Below are 16370 nucleotides of genomic sequence, written 5' to 3'. Positions count from 1 at the left end.
GATTCAACAGGTTTCCTGTACTAAATGTTTCTAAGATATGTTTCTACTTAAATAAACATGTGTACCGGTAGTATAAAAGACGGCACGTATTACTGAAGCTTGAGCTAAGCATTTCTTTTAATGTTTGTGTCATTATATTATGTCCTACTACATGTACAAAACCCAAATATAAGTAATTTACAAATTTTTAGTGACAACGGTTTGGATAGTGCTAGCAGCTTGAAACGTCCCCTTAGAAAAATTTATACAAGACTGGTCTATGTGAAACGTCCTCTTTGAACAATTATACACGACTGTGCTTAAACTGACACATATTATTTTTATAGCGCAATGCAATCTGACTTCCAAAAGTCCCTACGAAAGAATGGCCCTGACTAGCATTAAGCTATACGTTTCACAAATCACTTACCTCACAAAAATCTTCGTTACTCAAGCTACTGCAATACAGCGAGCGCCACTACTGCCAGCTAAATAAAAGATTCTAACTACTGAAGTCACTAACTACTGATAGGCATAGTTAGCAAATGAAAGATTTTAATAGAGAACAAACAATGTATTTACCTCAATAGTCATAATATATATATAGCAGTTCATGACACCAGTTCTTACAAATTTCAAAACTCCGCCATCTCTCTCCCCACGTCCACCACTGCTGGCGGCTCACCTCTAACTGCGCAACGCTACGCGCTGTTAGCATCCAGCTGCCTCTGCTCAACACTACAATGGCAGACAACAACGCAAACTAGCCACAGACTGCGCACAGCACAGCCAGTGATTTTTCATACCGAGCGCTAAGCGGCGTTACCAATAAAAAAAACTTAAACAGCCTACTTACAAGCTGAAACCGCCAGCTTCGCTATTTTTGCGGTCAAGACAATTTCAGTGTGCAGTGTTTCCTCTTTATAGCCTAAAGTTCCTTTCGTCACGTTGTAGAGGAGTCATATGACGTTGACTTCGCTTTACGACGTGAATGATTGTGTGGCGAATGACAACACCACGAAAACTAATAAAATTTTTAATTTTTCTCTCTCTTAAAAATGTAAGTTGAAAATTTAAATATTTACCGTTTATTTTATTGCACATTCTTCGACCTCAGTGAGCTGCAAAATTTGATTTCTTCTAACTCGTATTAGTTCAAAGCTAAGGCACGGAGTAATCCACCATAGAGTATGTCAGTTAAGGATGAGTCCGCCTTTTTGCAAGTACAGAAGTTATTGTTTCGTTTTATCACCCAAATGCGTTTCACTACAGTTGCAGTATCCTCAGTGGGTTTTTTATTATTTTCCTTATATCATACATTGTGTGCGCTATGTGGCTGTGAGCTAAAATCAGCCATAGGTCTACTTTAGTACACCATTTCCACATAATAGTATTTTGCTGGTCCTTAGTTGTGACAAGTTTGTTTTTATGTGTCAAACGTGTTTTCTCTGTAGTTGAACTTAAAGTTTTCTCCTGCTCGTTTGTAAATACTGCGTTGTGTTATGTTGCTGTGGTTTGTGCTGGATACACGTTTCGCAGAGACGTAAAACTGGTGAGTGAAAGGTTTGCCCAAGCCACAGCAACGCAACACAACGCAGTATTTACAAACGAGGAGGAGAAAACTTTAAGTTCAACTACAGAAAAACACGTTTGACACATAAAAACAAACTTGTAACAGCTAAGGACCAGCAAAATACTACTATGGTGACAAGGTGTACTGAGCTACACCTAGCCACAGCACGCAAACAATGTAAAATATAACGTAAATAACAAAAAAAATTACTGATGATGCCACAGCTGTGGTTGTACGTATTTGGGTGATAACACGAAACAATAATTCGTGTACTTACAAAAATGAGGAACCATCCTTAACGCATCATTACTTTTCAGCAAGCATGGGAAATGAGCTCAGAACTCCAATATGACACAGTATTTCAATGATAATACTTCCTTATGTTCATTGCTAATATCGCTCCATATTATTCTTTTCATATTTTTTGATGGTATTTCCCTATTCCATTATTGAAAAATATTTATCTTGATCTGTATCGAAATGATTTCTAGAAAAAATAAGTATTCCATTCAAATTAAATTTCATTAATTCTTGGTCCGTAAGATCGATTTTATTCAAGTGTATTACACTCAGAACAATGCACAATATCATATCCTCTCAGCGATCGATAGACTCAGCAAGAACACGCTACTGCGTCATTCAGACTCCTCATACGTGCTTCTTTACATATTTTGGTTGAAATCGCTCTGAACACTATGGGACTTATATGAGATCATCAGTACCCTAGACTTAGGACTACTTAAACCTAACTAACCTAAGGACATCACACACATGCATGCCCGAGAGGATTCGAACCTGCGACTGTAGCAGCACCGCGGTTCCGGGATGAAGCGCCTGGAACCGCTCGGCCACAACGGTCGGCTTATTTTCTATACATTTATTGCACTGTATGTAAACAGGCTGAATACGGCGTTACGGTCATCAGCGCCTATATGAGACAACAAGTGTCTGCCGCAGTTGTTAGATCGGTTCCTGCTGCTACAATGGCAGATTATCGAGATTTAAATGAGTTTCAACGTGGTGTTATAGTCGGAGCACGAGCGATGGGACACTGCATCTCCGAGGTAGAAATGAAGTGGGGATTCTCCTGTACGACGATTTCACGAATGTACCGTGAATGTCAGAAATCCGGAAAGACATAAAATCTCCGACATCGCTGCAGCCGGTTTTAAAATGGTTCAAATGGCTCTGAGCACTACGGGACTTAACATCTGTGGTCATCAGTCCCCTAGAACTTAGAACTACTTACACCTAACTAACCTAAAGACATCACACACATCCATGCCCGAGGCAGGATTCGAACCTGCGACCGCAGCAGTCGCGCGGCTCCAGACTGAGCGCCTGAAAAGCTAGACCACCGCGGCCGGCGCTGCAGTCGGAAAAAGACTCAGCAAGAACGAGGCCAACGACGAATGAAGAGAATCGTTCAACGTGACAGAAGTTCAGCCTTGTCGGTCGAGTTTCGTTTCAAATTCTACTGAGCGGACGGACGTGTACGGGTACGGAGACAACCTCATGAATCCATCGACCTCACATGTCAGCAAGGAGCTATTCAAGCTGATGGAGGCTATGTAATGGTATGCCGGCCGGAGCGGCCGAGCGGTTCTAGGCGTTACAGTGTGGAACCGCGGTGCTGCTACAGTCGCAGGTTCGAATCCTACCGCGGGCATGGATGTGTGTGATGTCCTTAGGTTAGTTAGGTTTAAGTAGTTCTAAGTTCTAGGGGACTGATGACCACATACACTCCTGGAAGTGGAAAAAAGAACACATTGACACCGGTGTATAAGACCCACCATACTTGCTCCGGACACTGCGAGAGGGCTGTACAAGCAATGATCACACGCACGGCACAGCGGACACACCAAGAACCCCGGTGTTGGCCGTCGAATGGCGCTAGCTGCGCAGCATTTGTGCACCGCCGCCGTCAGTGTCAGCCAGTTTGCCGTGGCATACGGAGCTCCATCGCAGTCTTTAACACTGGTAGCATGCCGCGACAGCGTGGACGTGAACCGTATGTGCAGTTGACGGACTTTGAGCGAGGGCGTATAGTGGGCATGCGGGAGGCCGGGTGGACGTACCGCCGAATTGCTTAACACGTGGGCCGTGAGGTCTCCACAGTACATCGATGTTGTCGCCAGTGGTCGGCGGAAGGTGCACGTGCCCGTCGACCTGGGACCGGACCGCAGCGACGCACGGATGCACGCCAAGACCGTAGGATCCTACGCAGTGCCGTAGGGGACCGCACCGCCACTTCCCAGCAAATTAGGGACACTGTTGCTTCTGGGGTATCGGCGAGGACCATTCGCAACCGTCTCCATGAAGCTGGGCAACGCTCCCGCACACCGTTAGGCCGTCTTCCGCTCACGCCCCAACATCGTGCAGCCCGCCGCCAGTGGTGTCGCGACAGGCGTGAATGGAGGGACGAATGGAGACGTGTCGTCTTCAGCGATGAGAGTCGCCTCTGCCTTGGTGCCAATGATGGTCGTATGCGTGTGTGGCGCCGTGCAGGTGAACGCCACAATCAGGACTGCATACGACCGAGGCACACTGGGCCAGCACCCGGCATCATGGTGTGGGGAGCGATCTCCTACACTGGCCGTACACCTCTGGTGATCGTCGAGGGGACACTGAATAGTGCACGGTACATCCAAACCGTCATCGAACCCATCGTTCTACCTTTCCTAGACCGGCAAGGGAACTTGCTGTTCCAACAGGACAATGCACGTCCGCATGTATCCCGTGCCACCCAACGTGCTCTAGAAGGTGTAAGTCACTACCCTGGCCAGCAAGATCTCCGGATGTCTCCCCCATTGAGCATGTTTGGGACTGGATGAAGCGTCGTCTCACGCGGTCTGCACGTCCAGCACGAACGCTGGTCCAACTGAGGCGCCAGGTGGAAATGGCATGGCAAGCCGTTCCACAGGACTACATCCAGCATCTCTACGATCGTCTCCATGGGAGAATAGCAGCCTGCATTGCTGCGAAAGGTGGATATACACTGTACTAGTGCCGACATTGTGCATGCTCTGTTGCCTGTGTCTATGTGCCTGTGGTTCTGTCAGTGTGATCATGTGATGTATCTGACCCCAGGAATGTGTCAATAAAGTTTCCCCTTCCTGGGACAATGAATTCACGGTGTTCTTATTTCAATTTCCAGAAGTGTATGTTAAGTCCCATAGTGCTCAGAGCCATTTGAATCATATTTTGTAATGGGCGTGTGCAGGTGAAGTGATATGAGATTCACCATACGTCCAGATACGCCTCTGACAGGTGACACGTACGTAAGCATCCTGTTTGATCACCTGCAGCCATTCATGCCCATTGTGGATTCCGACGGACTTGGACAATTCCAGCAGGGCAATGCGACACCCCACACGTCCAGAATTGCTACAGAGTGGCTCGAGGAACACTCTTGTGAGTTTAAACACTTCCGCTGGCCACCACACACCGCAGACATGAACATTGTTAAGCATATTTGTGATGCATTGCATCGTGTTGTTCATTGGGGATTTCAACCCTCTTGTTCGTACGGATTTTTGGACAGCTCTGCAATATTCGTGGTGTCAGGTCCCTCCAGCACTGCTTCAGACATTAGTCCAGTCCCTGCCACGTCGTGTTGCGGCACCTCTGCGTGCTCGCGAGGGGCCCCACACGGTATTATGCAGGTTTACCAGTTTCTTTGTCTGTTCAGTGTAATAGTGTGCAATACAGTCGGCGTCTTCTCTCTGGCGCCGGCCGTCTCTAAGGATGTAACAGTGGACTGTACCGCAGAAAAACACCGCGCCACCTTGTCATGAACTCGTGCGCTCGGCAAAGAACATATGAACACTCAGATTCTGTTAATACGTAACACGTATTTAATAGATTACGTTCAAAACAACCATATAAATATCTACCTGACTCTCTTAGACGGTAAGACACGGATGTCGGACGCGGTTGTCAATACGGACCCTCACACGTGCTGAAACATGCGCGCAAATAAACTCGCGACCGCGGAATTCCGTATGTTCTAAAATCTTGCGTGGCGTGTGCGGGTCGAGCACGTTAGGTGCAGCCATGTTACGTGCATCAAGTGATCCAACGCGTGTGATTATTGGCACTACAACAGTAGATGTTGTAGCTATGGACGTAAACAAAAAAGCGGTACAATTACCGTCACAACTATACTTGCTTACAGAGCTGCAAGACAAGTACACATTTATCGAAACTACACTACTGGCCATTACAATTGCTACACCACGAAGATGATTTGCTACAGACGCAAAATTTAGCCGACAGGGAGAAGATGCTGTCACATGCAAATGATTAGCTTTTCAGAGCATTCACACAAGGTTGGCGCCGGTGACGACACCTACAACGTGCTGACATGACGAAAATTACCAACCGATTTCTCATACACAAACAGCAGTTGACCGGCGTTGTCTGCTGAAACGTTGTTGTGATGCCTCGTGTAAGGAAAAGAAATGAGTACCATCACGTTTCCGACTTTGATAAAGGTCGGATTGTAGCCTATCGCGATTGCGGTTTATAGTATCGCGACATTGTGGCTCGCGTTGCTCGAGATCCAATGACTGTTAGCAGAATATGGAAAGGCTGGGTTCAGGAGAGTAATGTGGAACGCCGTGCTGGATCCCAACGGCATCGTACCACCAACAGTCGACATGACAGGCACCTTATCTGCATGGCTTTAACGGATCGTGCAGCCACGTCTCGATCCCTGAGTCATCACATTGGTACGTTTGCAAGACAACAACCATCTGCACGAACAGTTCGACGACATTTGCTGCAGCATGAGCTATCAACTCGGAGACCGTGGCTGCGGTTACCCTTGACGCTGCATTACAGAGAGGAGCGCTTGCGATGGTGTACTCAATGACAAACCTGCGTGCAGGAATGGCTAAACGTCATTTTTTCCGAAGAATCCAGGTTGTGTTTAGAGCATCATGATTGTCGCACCAGTGTTTGGCGACATCGCGGTGGACGCACATTGGAAGCGTGTATTCGTCATCGCCATACTGGCGTATCACCCGGCGTGATGGTATGGGGTACCATAGGTTACACGTCTCGGTCACCTCTTGTTCGCATTGACGGCACTTTGAACAGTGGATGTTACATTTCATATGTGTTACCACCCGTGGCTCTACCATTCGATCCATGCGCAACCCTATATTTCAGCAGGATGATGCACGACCACATGTTGCAGGTCCTGTACGGGTGTTTCTGGCTACAGAAAATGTTAAGACTGCTGCCCTGGCCAGCACATTCTCCAGATCTCGCACCAATTGAAAACGTCTGGTCAATGGTGTCCGAGCAACTGGCTCGTCACAATACGCCAGCCACCACTCTTGATGAACTGTGGTATCGTGTTGAAGCTGCATGGGTTGCTGTACCTGTACACGCCATCCAAGCTCTGTTTGAGTCAATTCCCAAGCGTATCAAGGCCGTTATTAGAACGAGAGGTGGTTGTTGTGGGTACTGATTTCTCAGGATTTATGCACCCAAACTGCGTGAAAATGTAATCACATGTCACTTCTGGTATAATATATTTGAATACCCGTTTACCATCGGCATTTCTTCATAGTGTAGCAATTTTAATGGCCAGTAGTGTATTTAAGAATGATATTTTGCCGGACCTCGTCAAGGACGAAATGAGTTGGAATTACAAAGAAATCACTCCCTCGAACACTTCAAATGTCCCGAGCCCTTTCGACGTCGCCACTGTCTAACATAATTCCCAAGACATCAAAAAGGCTTTATGATACATGCGGGTGAAGGTCATGAAGGTAAAGATTAAAAAGTGTTGGTTATTGTACTCTTTTTTTTTATTTAAGATATTACTGAAAATTTCATGGAAGAAAATTAATGATGTTACTGCTTAAAAACAAGTTAAAACATGTCGACTATTTCTACGCTGTGGTCGTATAATTAGAATATATGTTGCAGCATTTCTTAATGGACATACTTCAAATGGTTCAAATGGCTCTGAGCACTATGGGACTCAACAAAAAAATGGTTCAAATACCTCTGAGCACTATGGGACTTAACTGCTGAATTCATCAGTCCCCTAGAACTTAGAACTACTTAAACCTAACTAACCTAAGGACATCACACACATCCATGCACGAGGCAGGACTCAAACCTGCGACCGTAGCAGTCGCGCGGATCCGGACTGAACCGCCTAGAACCGCTCGACCACCACGGCCGGCAATTTATCATAAGCTTCAGTGTTTATGTTCTTATTTGTACAGCGTTTGGACCGCTGTTTCCTCATGAACTGTTCCTCTTAGTACATGTTTATAAATTCCATCAAAAAGTCCTTGGTCCAGCAACGATAAACCGCCACGATCGTGTCGCGAACTAAGTTACTGATAAGAATCTGCAAACGGGTACACAACTGTCTCGTCGCGTATTGTAGGCAAAGGACAGTTAAAATCTGGGAGAGAGCGCACAGCAGTATGGGTGACAAAGCCACACGCCAGCCATGTACGTTTTAAATGCGCTAGCGAGCAGGTACGCGACTCATCTTGAGAGGCTCAATGCCCTCTTTTGCATGTCGCCTCTCATTTTCATCAATTTTATTAATGTTCTATGTCAGTGCACGGTAGTAATAGACCGAACAAGGTTGTTGTAATAAGAGTATTTGTACTAAGAACGTAAAAAAATACTTTTCACTCGATTCCTAAACATGCTGTTTTACTTTCCTGGGTGGCTGTGTGAGGCGAGCATCGCAAGACGCGGCACACGTTTCCGGTAGGGGACTGCACTTCCCTGAATTCTGAGGGTATCGTACAGTAGGCTTAAGCATCTGGTGGAACGGCTGACGTCGGCCGAGTTTCGCCTATTGTATGCAGGGCGAAACGGCCTGCGAGACGCCTGAGTTTGTGTGTCTACCGTTCTGGCGCGTCCGGAACGAAGATTCCTGGCACCGACTGACTGCATCGTCCTCTTGATTCTGAGCATACTTGTGGAGTGTGCGCTGCGACGGTCTGGCACCCGATGGCCGGTGGTCTAGACACGTTGTTCTCGTAGCCAGTCAAACGGCAAGTTCAGTGCCCTCAGCTGAATAGCAGAGGCATGATAGGTCAACTTAACTGAGGATAGTTGGAGGGTGATAAAGCCCTGCTCGAAACTGGAGGGAACGGTCGCTATTGGCGCGAATGATGTTCTGAGACAGTGTGGGGGAACTTTGGGATCAGAATTGAATGCTGATTCGCGGTTTTTCGAGGAGAGTAGGGAGTAGAGCAATGTTGGCTTCACTCTTGCGTTGGCTGGCAGTGGATTCGGGATCTGATCTTTGTCGGAGTCAGACAGTCTTGCGACTTGGTCGCTCTTCTTCGGAAGAACTTAGAATACTCAGACAGCCTTCGTGGCCAGGGGTTGACACAGAGTTGCTGCACGGCAAAAGTCGGCGCCTACATCACCAGAACGCTGCCTACCGACGACATGCTGCACATTTCAGTCCTGGTACAGTATTTTGCGGCTCCGGCATTGTAGGACCTTATCAATTTTATACTGAATCCCTCAGCAGCACGTGCGCTTGCTTTGCTACAAGTACACCTTGCTTGTTTCTCCATGTGATCCCATTTGAGCTCTCACTACTAATTGCGATGCTGCTATATTTGATTCATTAGGACCTCCAGTTGTAAGGTGTCAGGCAAATCCAACACCTTCCATGAAAACCCTGACATGATAATCAAATCCAGAAGTATGTCACATAGCTACGTGACATTAAATTAACCAAAGTAATACGAGTAACGAGTGAGCAAATGGAATACCACAGACTAACACAAGAATGCCTAAATGCATGTCGTACCTCCCCACCGTGAGGCAGACGCAGTTCTGAGGGGAGAAACGGGAACAGAAGCCGAGGGCAGAACCGTGTTAAGCTGGAAGGCCCTACGATAAGGGACGAACTGGACACCCATGTCGCCAGCCTACCTCTAAGATCACACCACCCGCACGTTTTAGCGTGAGACTTTTTCGCGTGTCTGTTACATTAGGACCACCCCCCAGCCCATGTTAAAAGATAGAGCCCTCCAGAAGAACAGTATAGATCTCACGATAACGCTAAAAGGACCACACCAGCTGCAGGTTTTAGCGTGAGACTTTTTCGCGTCTCTGTTACGTTGCAAACTTTAAAAACATTGCCCCACCACGAAAAGTATAACGTTTCTCATTGGATAGACAGAATTTTTGTAGGTGTAGCTTAAGGTTAACATTGAGACCCTGATTGGTCAGATGAAAACACAGCCAGATAGTTTTTTTTAAACCAACTTCGGTAAATTGTAGTAAGGGGAAGGGAGTTACTTCCGAGATGGCGAGGTGAGTGGAGCTGTGCTGCCCGCTGTCGCCCTGACACTGTCTAAACACCGACAAGGTAATGAACGCACGCGATGCCGCATTTTTGAGCGCATAAGGCTTCACTCATAACTGCAAAAGTCTCATCTGTTACACCCCCTTTTTGCGTAATGCTAGTGTCGATCTGAAATTAAAGCTCATGGTGTTCACATTTGCCACTTGAAGTAAAAATCTGAAACGCGATGATTTTTCTGTTATATAGTTATTGAGAAGCCACATCAGCCACTGTAATTTATGACAAGTTAGATAAGTAATTAAAGATAATTGAGGGTCACTGTAGACCACTTTGATAGTTTGCTCTTTTGTGAAACTTAATTTAAACCTAGATTATAGATGTCATGTGGCATAGGTCATCCTTCGATCCATTGTAGAACTTCGAAACCCACTCAGGGAATATTCGTTCACATTTTTGTTGAACGCAGTTGGTTTTTACCATCCTGTATTAAAACACTTCCTTTTATCAATAGTGCAATTTATAAACAATGTTTTGTGAGTAGAATAAAATTTCCAATGGTAAACTTAACTGCTTTTTCGACGTTATTTTGCCAGCTAACTAAAAATAGGAAAGCCTTGAACCCCTTCCACTAAATTTAGTTAGTACTAAGATTCTTTTACAGGGAGTGCAGTGGAGCTGACGCTGAGATCATTTAGTATGTGGTTGTATCATCGCTAGTCTCACTGAACTCTTCTGAATTCTACATGTCATGTGTGATCTGGCGTCTCCTTACCAGCAACAGGTCCCAGGTTCAGACTAGTCAATTCCCTAAAAAACACGCTCAGAGCGTCGTTGCGCGAAAGTGGTAGGGAGACACGATATAGAGCAAACAGACACCACCATGAATGTTTAGACAGTCATTATCGTCAATCGTTTGCATCACAGACGGCAAGATGCAGTCAATACCTTCACTGCGCAGTGCCGATGGTACTGTTACCGACGACTGTGCCGCTAAAGCGGAGTTATTGAACGCAGTTTGCCGAAATTCCTTAACCAGGGAAGACGAATGGAATATACCAGAATTTCAAACACGAACAGCTGCGAGCATGAGTTTCTTAGAAGTAGTCACCTTAGGGGTTGCGAAACAACTCAAATCACTTGATACGGGCAAGTCTTCAGGTCCAGATTGTATACCGATTAGGTTCCTTTCAGTTTACGCTGATACAATAACTCCCTACTTTGCACTCATATACAACCGCTCGCTCACCGATAGATCTGTACCTACAGATTGGAAAATTGCGCAGGTCGCACCAGTGTTTAAGAAGGGTAGTAGGAGTAATCCATCGAACTACAGACCTATATCATTGACGTCGGTTTGCAGTAGTGTTTTGGAGCATATACTGCATTCAAACATTATGAATCACCTCGAAGGGAACGATCTATTGACACGTAATCAGCATGGTTTCAGAAAACATCGTTCTTGTGCAAAGCAGCTAGCTCTTTATTCGCACGAAGTAATGGCCGCTATCGACAGGGGATCTCAAGTTGATTCCGTATTTCTAGATTTCCGGAAAGCTTTTGACACCGTTCCTCACAAGCGACTTCTAATCAAGCTGCGGGCCTATGGAGTATCGTCTCAGTTGTGCGACTGGATTCGTGATTTCCTGTTAGGAAGGTCGCAGTACGTAGTAATAGACGGCAAATCATCGAGTAAAACTGAAGTGATATCAGGTGTTCCCCAGGCAAGCGTCCTGGGACCTCTGCTGTTCCTGATCTATATAAATGACCTGGGTGACAATCTGAGCAGTTCTTTTAGATTGTTCGCAGATGATGCTGTAATTTACCGTCTAGTAAGGTCATCCGAAGACCAGTATCAGTTGCAAAGCGATTTAGAAAAGATTGCTGTATGTTGTGGCAGGTGGCAGTTGACGCTAAATAACGAAAAGTGTGAGGTGATCAACAAGAGTTCCATAAGAAATGCGTTGGATTCGATCACTCGATAAATAGTACAATTCTCAATGCTGTCAATTCAACTAAGTACCTGGGTGTTAAAATTACGAACAACTTCAGTTGGAAAGACCACATAGATAATATTGTGGGGAAGGCGAGCCAAAGCTTGCGTTTCATTGGCAGGAGACTTAGAAGATGCAACAAGTCCACTAAAGAGACGGCTTACATTACACTCGTTCGTCCTCTGTTACAATATTGCTGCGCGGTGTGGAATCCTTACCAGGTGGGATTGACGGAGGACATCGAAAGGGTGCAAAAAAGGGCAGCTCCCTTTGTACTACCACGTAATAGGGGAGAGAGTGTGGCAGATATGATACGCGAGTTGGGATGGAAGTCATTAAAGGAAAGACGTTTTTCGTCGCGGCGAGATCTATTTACGAAATTTCAGTCACCAACTTTCTCTTCCGAATGCGAAAATGTTTTGTTGAGCCCAGCCTACATAGGTAGGAATGATCATCAAAATAAAATAAGAGAAATCAGAGCTCGAACAGAAAGGTTTAGGTGTTCGTTTTTCCCGCGCGCTGTTCGGGAGTGGAATAGTAGAGAGATAGTATGATTGTGGTTCGATGAACCCCCTGCCAAGCACTTAAATGTGAATTGCAGAGTAGTCATGTAGACGTAGATGTAGATGTAGAGAGTCGGAGCCCCTTGTTTTCGAGCCAACTCTTATTCTCATAATATTTCAGTATACCCTGTCCTTTAACTCCAGTGTCGGTAATCATGTACATTTATGTCCTGATGTATAATGAATCTCATTGTAATATTTAATCGGCATATCATTTCGTAGATATAAGCAGAATCTCATTTCCTGTTGTTCATTTTGAAAAAGTTTTTTTTCTGAGTAGAGTATGATTTTTATTAAATTATTGTGAGTGTGCATTGCTTATTTTACTGACTAGCAGGGTCCATCATCACTTTATTCCGTTACAGTGGCGCACATAATCAGTTAGGTGGTATGTAAGGAGGCGGTCGAGATCATGTCCAGTCCTCATGCAAAATTCGTCTGTATTAAAGAGGAACAAACCTTTCTCCACCCCAGCATATCGCAATCTCACCGGCGACTTGAGGGCGCGTCTGCATGCTTGCTTTGGGTCTGTATTCACAGGGGCATTCTTGCTCGCGTATCTGCGTGGCTCGTCCTAAATCGCGCAGTTAGGAATGGCTGTGTGAAGGCCCCTATTCTGCAACACTACAAATAAAAACACTTGCGAACATCAGATCGCGTGCTCCGTACCTAGTGTCTGGTTGCTCGCAGTGTTGTTATAAAATGCTGTACACGCACGTTTAGCAGTGCAGCGGTCGTTCCAACTCACCGGCGAGCGCGTCGCGGTTCCGCAGCCGGAGAAACCAGTCCACGCCCTCAGTAATGACGTCGTATATGACGTCAGATAGACGTAATTGCGGTGCGACTGCGTCTCTCTTGTCTCCGTCGCTCCACGTGCCGCGCGCCGCTCTAGCGTTTGTGTGTGTGTGTGTGTGTGTGTGTGTGTGTGTGTGTGTGTGTGTGTGTGCCCACGGCGCATGCGCAGAGACGCAATCGTCGCCGACTCTTGCTGCGAGTTTTACGGCGGCCGCGTCGGGCCCCTTTTGTGTGTGTGTGTGTGTGTGTGTGTGTGTGTGTGTGTGTGTGTGTGGACCCACGGCGCATGCGCAGAAAGCCGGCGCGGCCCGAAGGCACTTGTTGCTTCTCGCTCGGCGCTGAGATAGCGGCCGCCTGGACTACACGGTTTTGTGTAACACGCGTGGCGTCGGTGAGTGAGTGAGTGTGTGTGTGAGTGCGTGTTTACACGCGTGTGATTTGAATTGCTGCCGGCCGTCAGCGAGAAAGCGCTCTGCGGGCATCCGGCAATTGGGTCGTGCACGGTCGCCAACCTGTGCGTCTGTGGTGTGCGTGGAATTATGCGAGTGTGCATCGCAAGGTTGCTGCGATAGGTGTCTGCAGGTTGTAACAAGTGATTCTCTTTTCTGGGAAGATACCGTCCGATGACGTCACCTCTGCTTCTCTCTGGCTTGTGTTTACCGGGAAGAGCCCACCACATTCCTAAGATCGTCGTTACGACGTATCTGGCCTGAATCTACCATCTACCTTCCTGTCAAAGGTGATTTAATATAATTATCCTTACCTAATTAAAATATCGACTGTTCCAAACTAATGTTTAGCAGTGGTTCTGCCTTAAACGTAATGATCGAATTTGCATTTTTCCTTGCTATGAACAACAATTACCCCTCACATAATAATATTGTTCCACATACACATTTGTTCCATTACGTTAGACTTCTCAAAGCGTCTCGTCTTTGCAGGCGCGTACTGTTTTACAACCTACACCACTAACTCAGCTTCGAAGCAAAATTTTCATACATGAAGAACAAATCAAACAACACTGCATCACAGAAGTATTGCTGAGACGTACCTTGTCAGTAGATCGTGACAAAAAATAAAGGATGGACATACAAAAGTTTCACTAGATCGTTTTGATCACTAGATATCATTACAGATAAGACGGCTTTGTCAAATGTTCTAATGTGTGTGAATTCGTAAGGGACCAAGCTGCGGAGGTCATCGGTCTCTAGACTCAAACACTACTTAAACTAACTTATGCTAAGTACAACACACACACACACACACACACATGCCCGAGGGAGGACTCAAACCTCCGGCGGGAGTGGCCGCGCAATCCGTGCCATAGCGCCTCAAACCGCGCAGCCATTCCACGCGGTACGACTTTATCAGTTGAAGACATAAAGTCTGCAAACAGATCTTTGATCCTGTTTGGCACTTTATTCATAATATCTGCCAGACTCGCGTATGACTGTCTACTGTCTATAATTCTCGAGAACTGGTTTCGGCATACTGCCATTACGAGATCTGTTACAAAAAGACGAAAACGCCAATGTGGCAAAAAAGTATGTCAGATTGGCTGAAGGCCAGATATAAAGAAGATCTAAGAATTCATAAAAAAGATAACGTGGCAGCCGGCTATCATATACCGTTGTGATACAAGAATCCACGTCAAATGTGCTGCTCACACAGATGCATAACAAGTATTTGTGATGCCCTGAAAGTGCCATGTACTTATATGTGAGCGCCAGAATACGTAACTAATCACCTTCATACACACAGTAACTTATAACTGAATATCCCTAGTCGTTAATTAAAAAGGTTTCACTAGTTGAAGTATATGTCCAAACATAAAATAAGTTGCAATATGTGGAAATGAAATCCATACCTACAAAAGTAGTACACCGTCTACTAACAGAAAACCTATTAGCATGACAAAACATGATATTGTGTGAAGGGTGAACAGCTCAAAAATGGTTTCTCATGGCTACAGTGTGGTCTAACAATAAAAAATAAAATAAAACGTAATATATACCGGTATGGAAGTAAACGCCATACTTCAGTGTAAAACGTGTAGTAGGTGCCATATTATTTACACCGAGATTTGGACCGTGATTTCCGTTTCCAACACTTTCTGAGACGAAACATCAGTGAGACTTCAGAATACGTAAAACGCTGTCAGTGGCTGTCAAGACAGAAAATATTTTATACGTGTAAATAATGACTTTGAAAAAGTAAATAAAATGGTAACTGTACAGCAAGCTACGTTTTTTAACAAAAGCAGAAACGTGTCATTATCATCGTTAGAAAGGGCGAACTATATCGTACGACCAAAACCAGTTTATTCACGCTTCTTTTAAGAAAAACATTAAATTTCTGTACCTGTTGAGGTCTTGACTGTTCAACAAACAACTTGTATAAATTCAGTTTCCTACTCTACCTCAATTTTCTGTTCATACCATACTAATTGTGGCCTGCATTTTTATTCACTTTGATTCCCATCTGCACTGTTTACACTATTTCCCCTATATGTACGTGTGTGTTTTGACAGCACCCTGTCACCTTCTTCTGCTACATACTATTACGTCAGCGTAACGTAATCCCTACTAATGAGTTTGTAAGTGGACAGTTGAATGACCACCATTCATGCAGTCTTTATGTGTTAGCGATTGTTGCACATAGCGGAAATAATTGCTTTATCTATTATTACTCAGGACAGGCAAGACATATAGTGTTTCATTGATTGCGGACGTCAGAATTACATTTGCAAAACAGTACGACTTTCCAAAAAGAGACCTGCTATCATAAGCCAGTAGCCGACTTTTCTGAAATCAAGACTTTTCTGCATTTGCGAGGCGTTCGCTTAACAACGCTTTTATTTTCTCGTCCCCCCCCCCCCCCCCCTGATCACACCCCAATCTCTACACACTCTATTCTTCTTTCGCCCTGACGAATTTTTCAACTGCAGGTGGCTGTGAAATATACTGTTGGCGAAGTGTCTACAGCAAAAGAGGTGCAATTTCCGTTTCTAAATTCACGTTATTACCATTAACTTGTTCCGAATTTATTAGTATCCATCTGGGAATTGTGAGATTTACGTAAACACTACACACAACACATAAGAACCTGGTTGTATTTTTCTCACATTTATGTTGTTATCTTCAGTCCGAAGACTT

At 45.3% G+C, this 16370-nt stretch overlaps 1 protein-coding gene across 2 annotated transcripts in view; it reads left to right on the top strand.

Annotated features, from left to right (window-relative positions):
• The first annotated feature begins 13506 nt into the window (after window positions 1-13506).
• LOC126292259 (inositol-trisphosphate 3-kinase A-like) overlaps window positions 13507-16370 on the top strand; it is an 847830-nt gene continuing 844966 nt past the window's right edge. For both annotated transcript variants that reach the window (XM_049986159.1, XM_049986158.1), the window contains exon 1: window positions 13507-13954. The gene's annotated coding sequence lies outside the window, so the exon portion shown is untranslated. The remainder of the gene's footprint in view (window positions 13955-16370) is intronic.

Source organism: Schistocerca gregaria, chromosome 9, assembly GCF_023897955.1.
Source record: "Schistocerca gregaria isolate iqSchGreg1 chromosome 9, iqSchGreg1.2, whole genome shotgun sequence".
Classification (NCBI taxonomy): Eukaryota; Metazoa; Arthropoda; class Insecta; order Orthoptera; family Acrididae; genus Schistocerca; species Schistocerca gregaria.
This window is presented reverse-complemented; position numbering and strand designations above follow the sequence as displayed.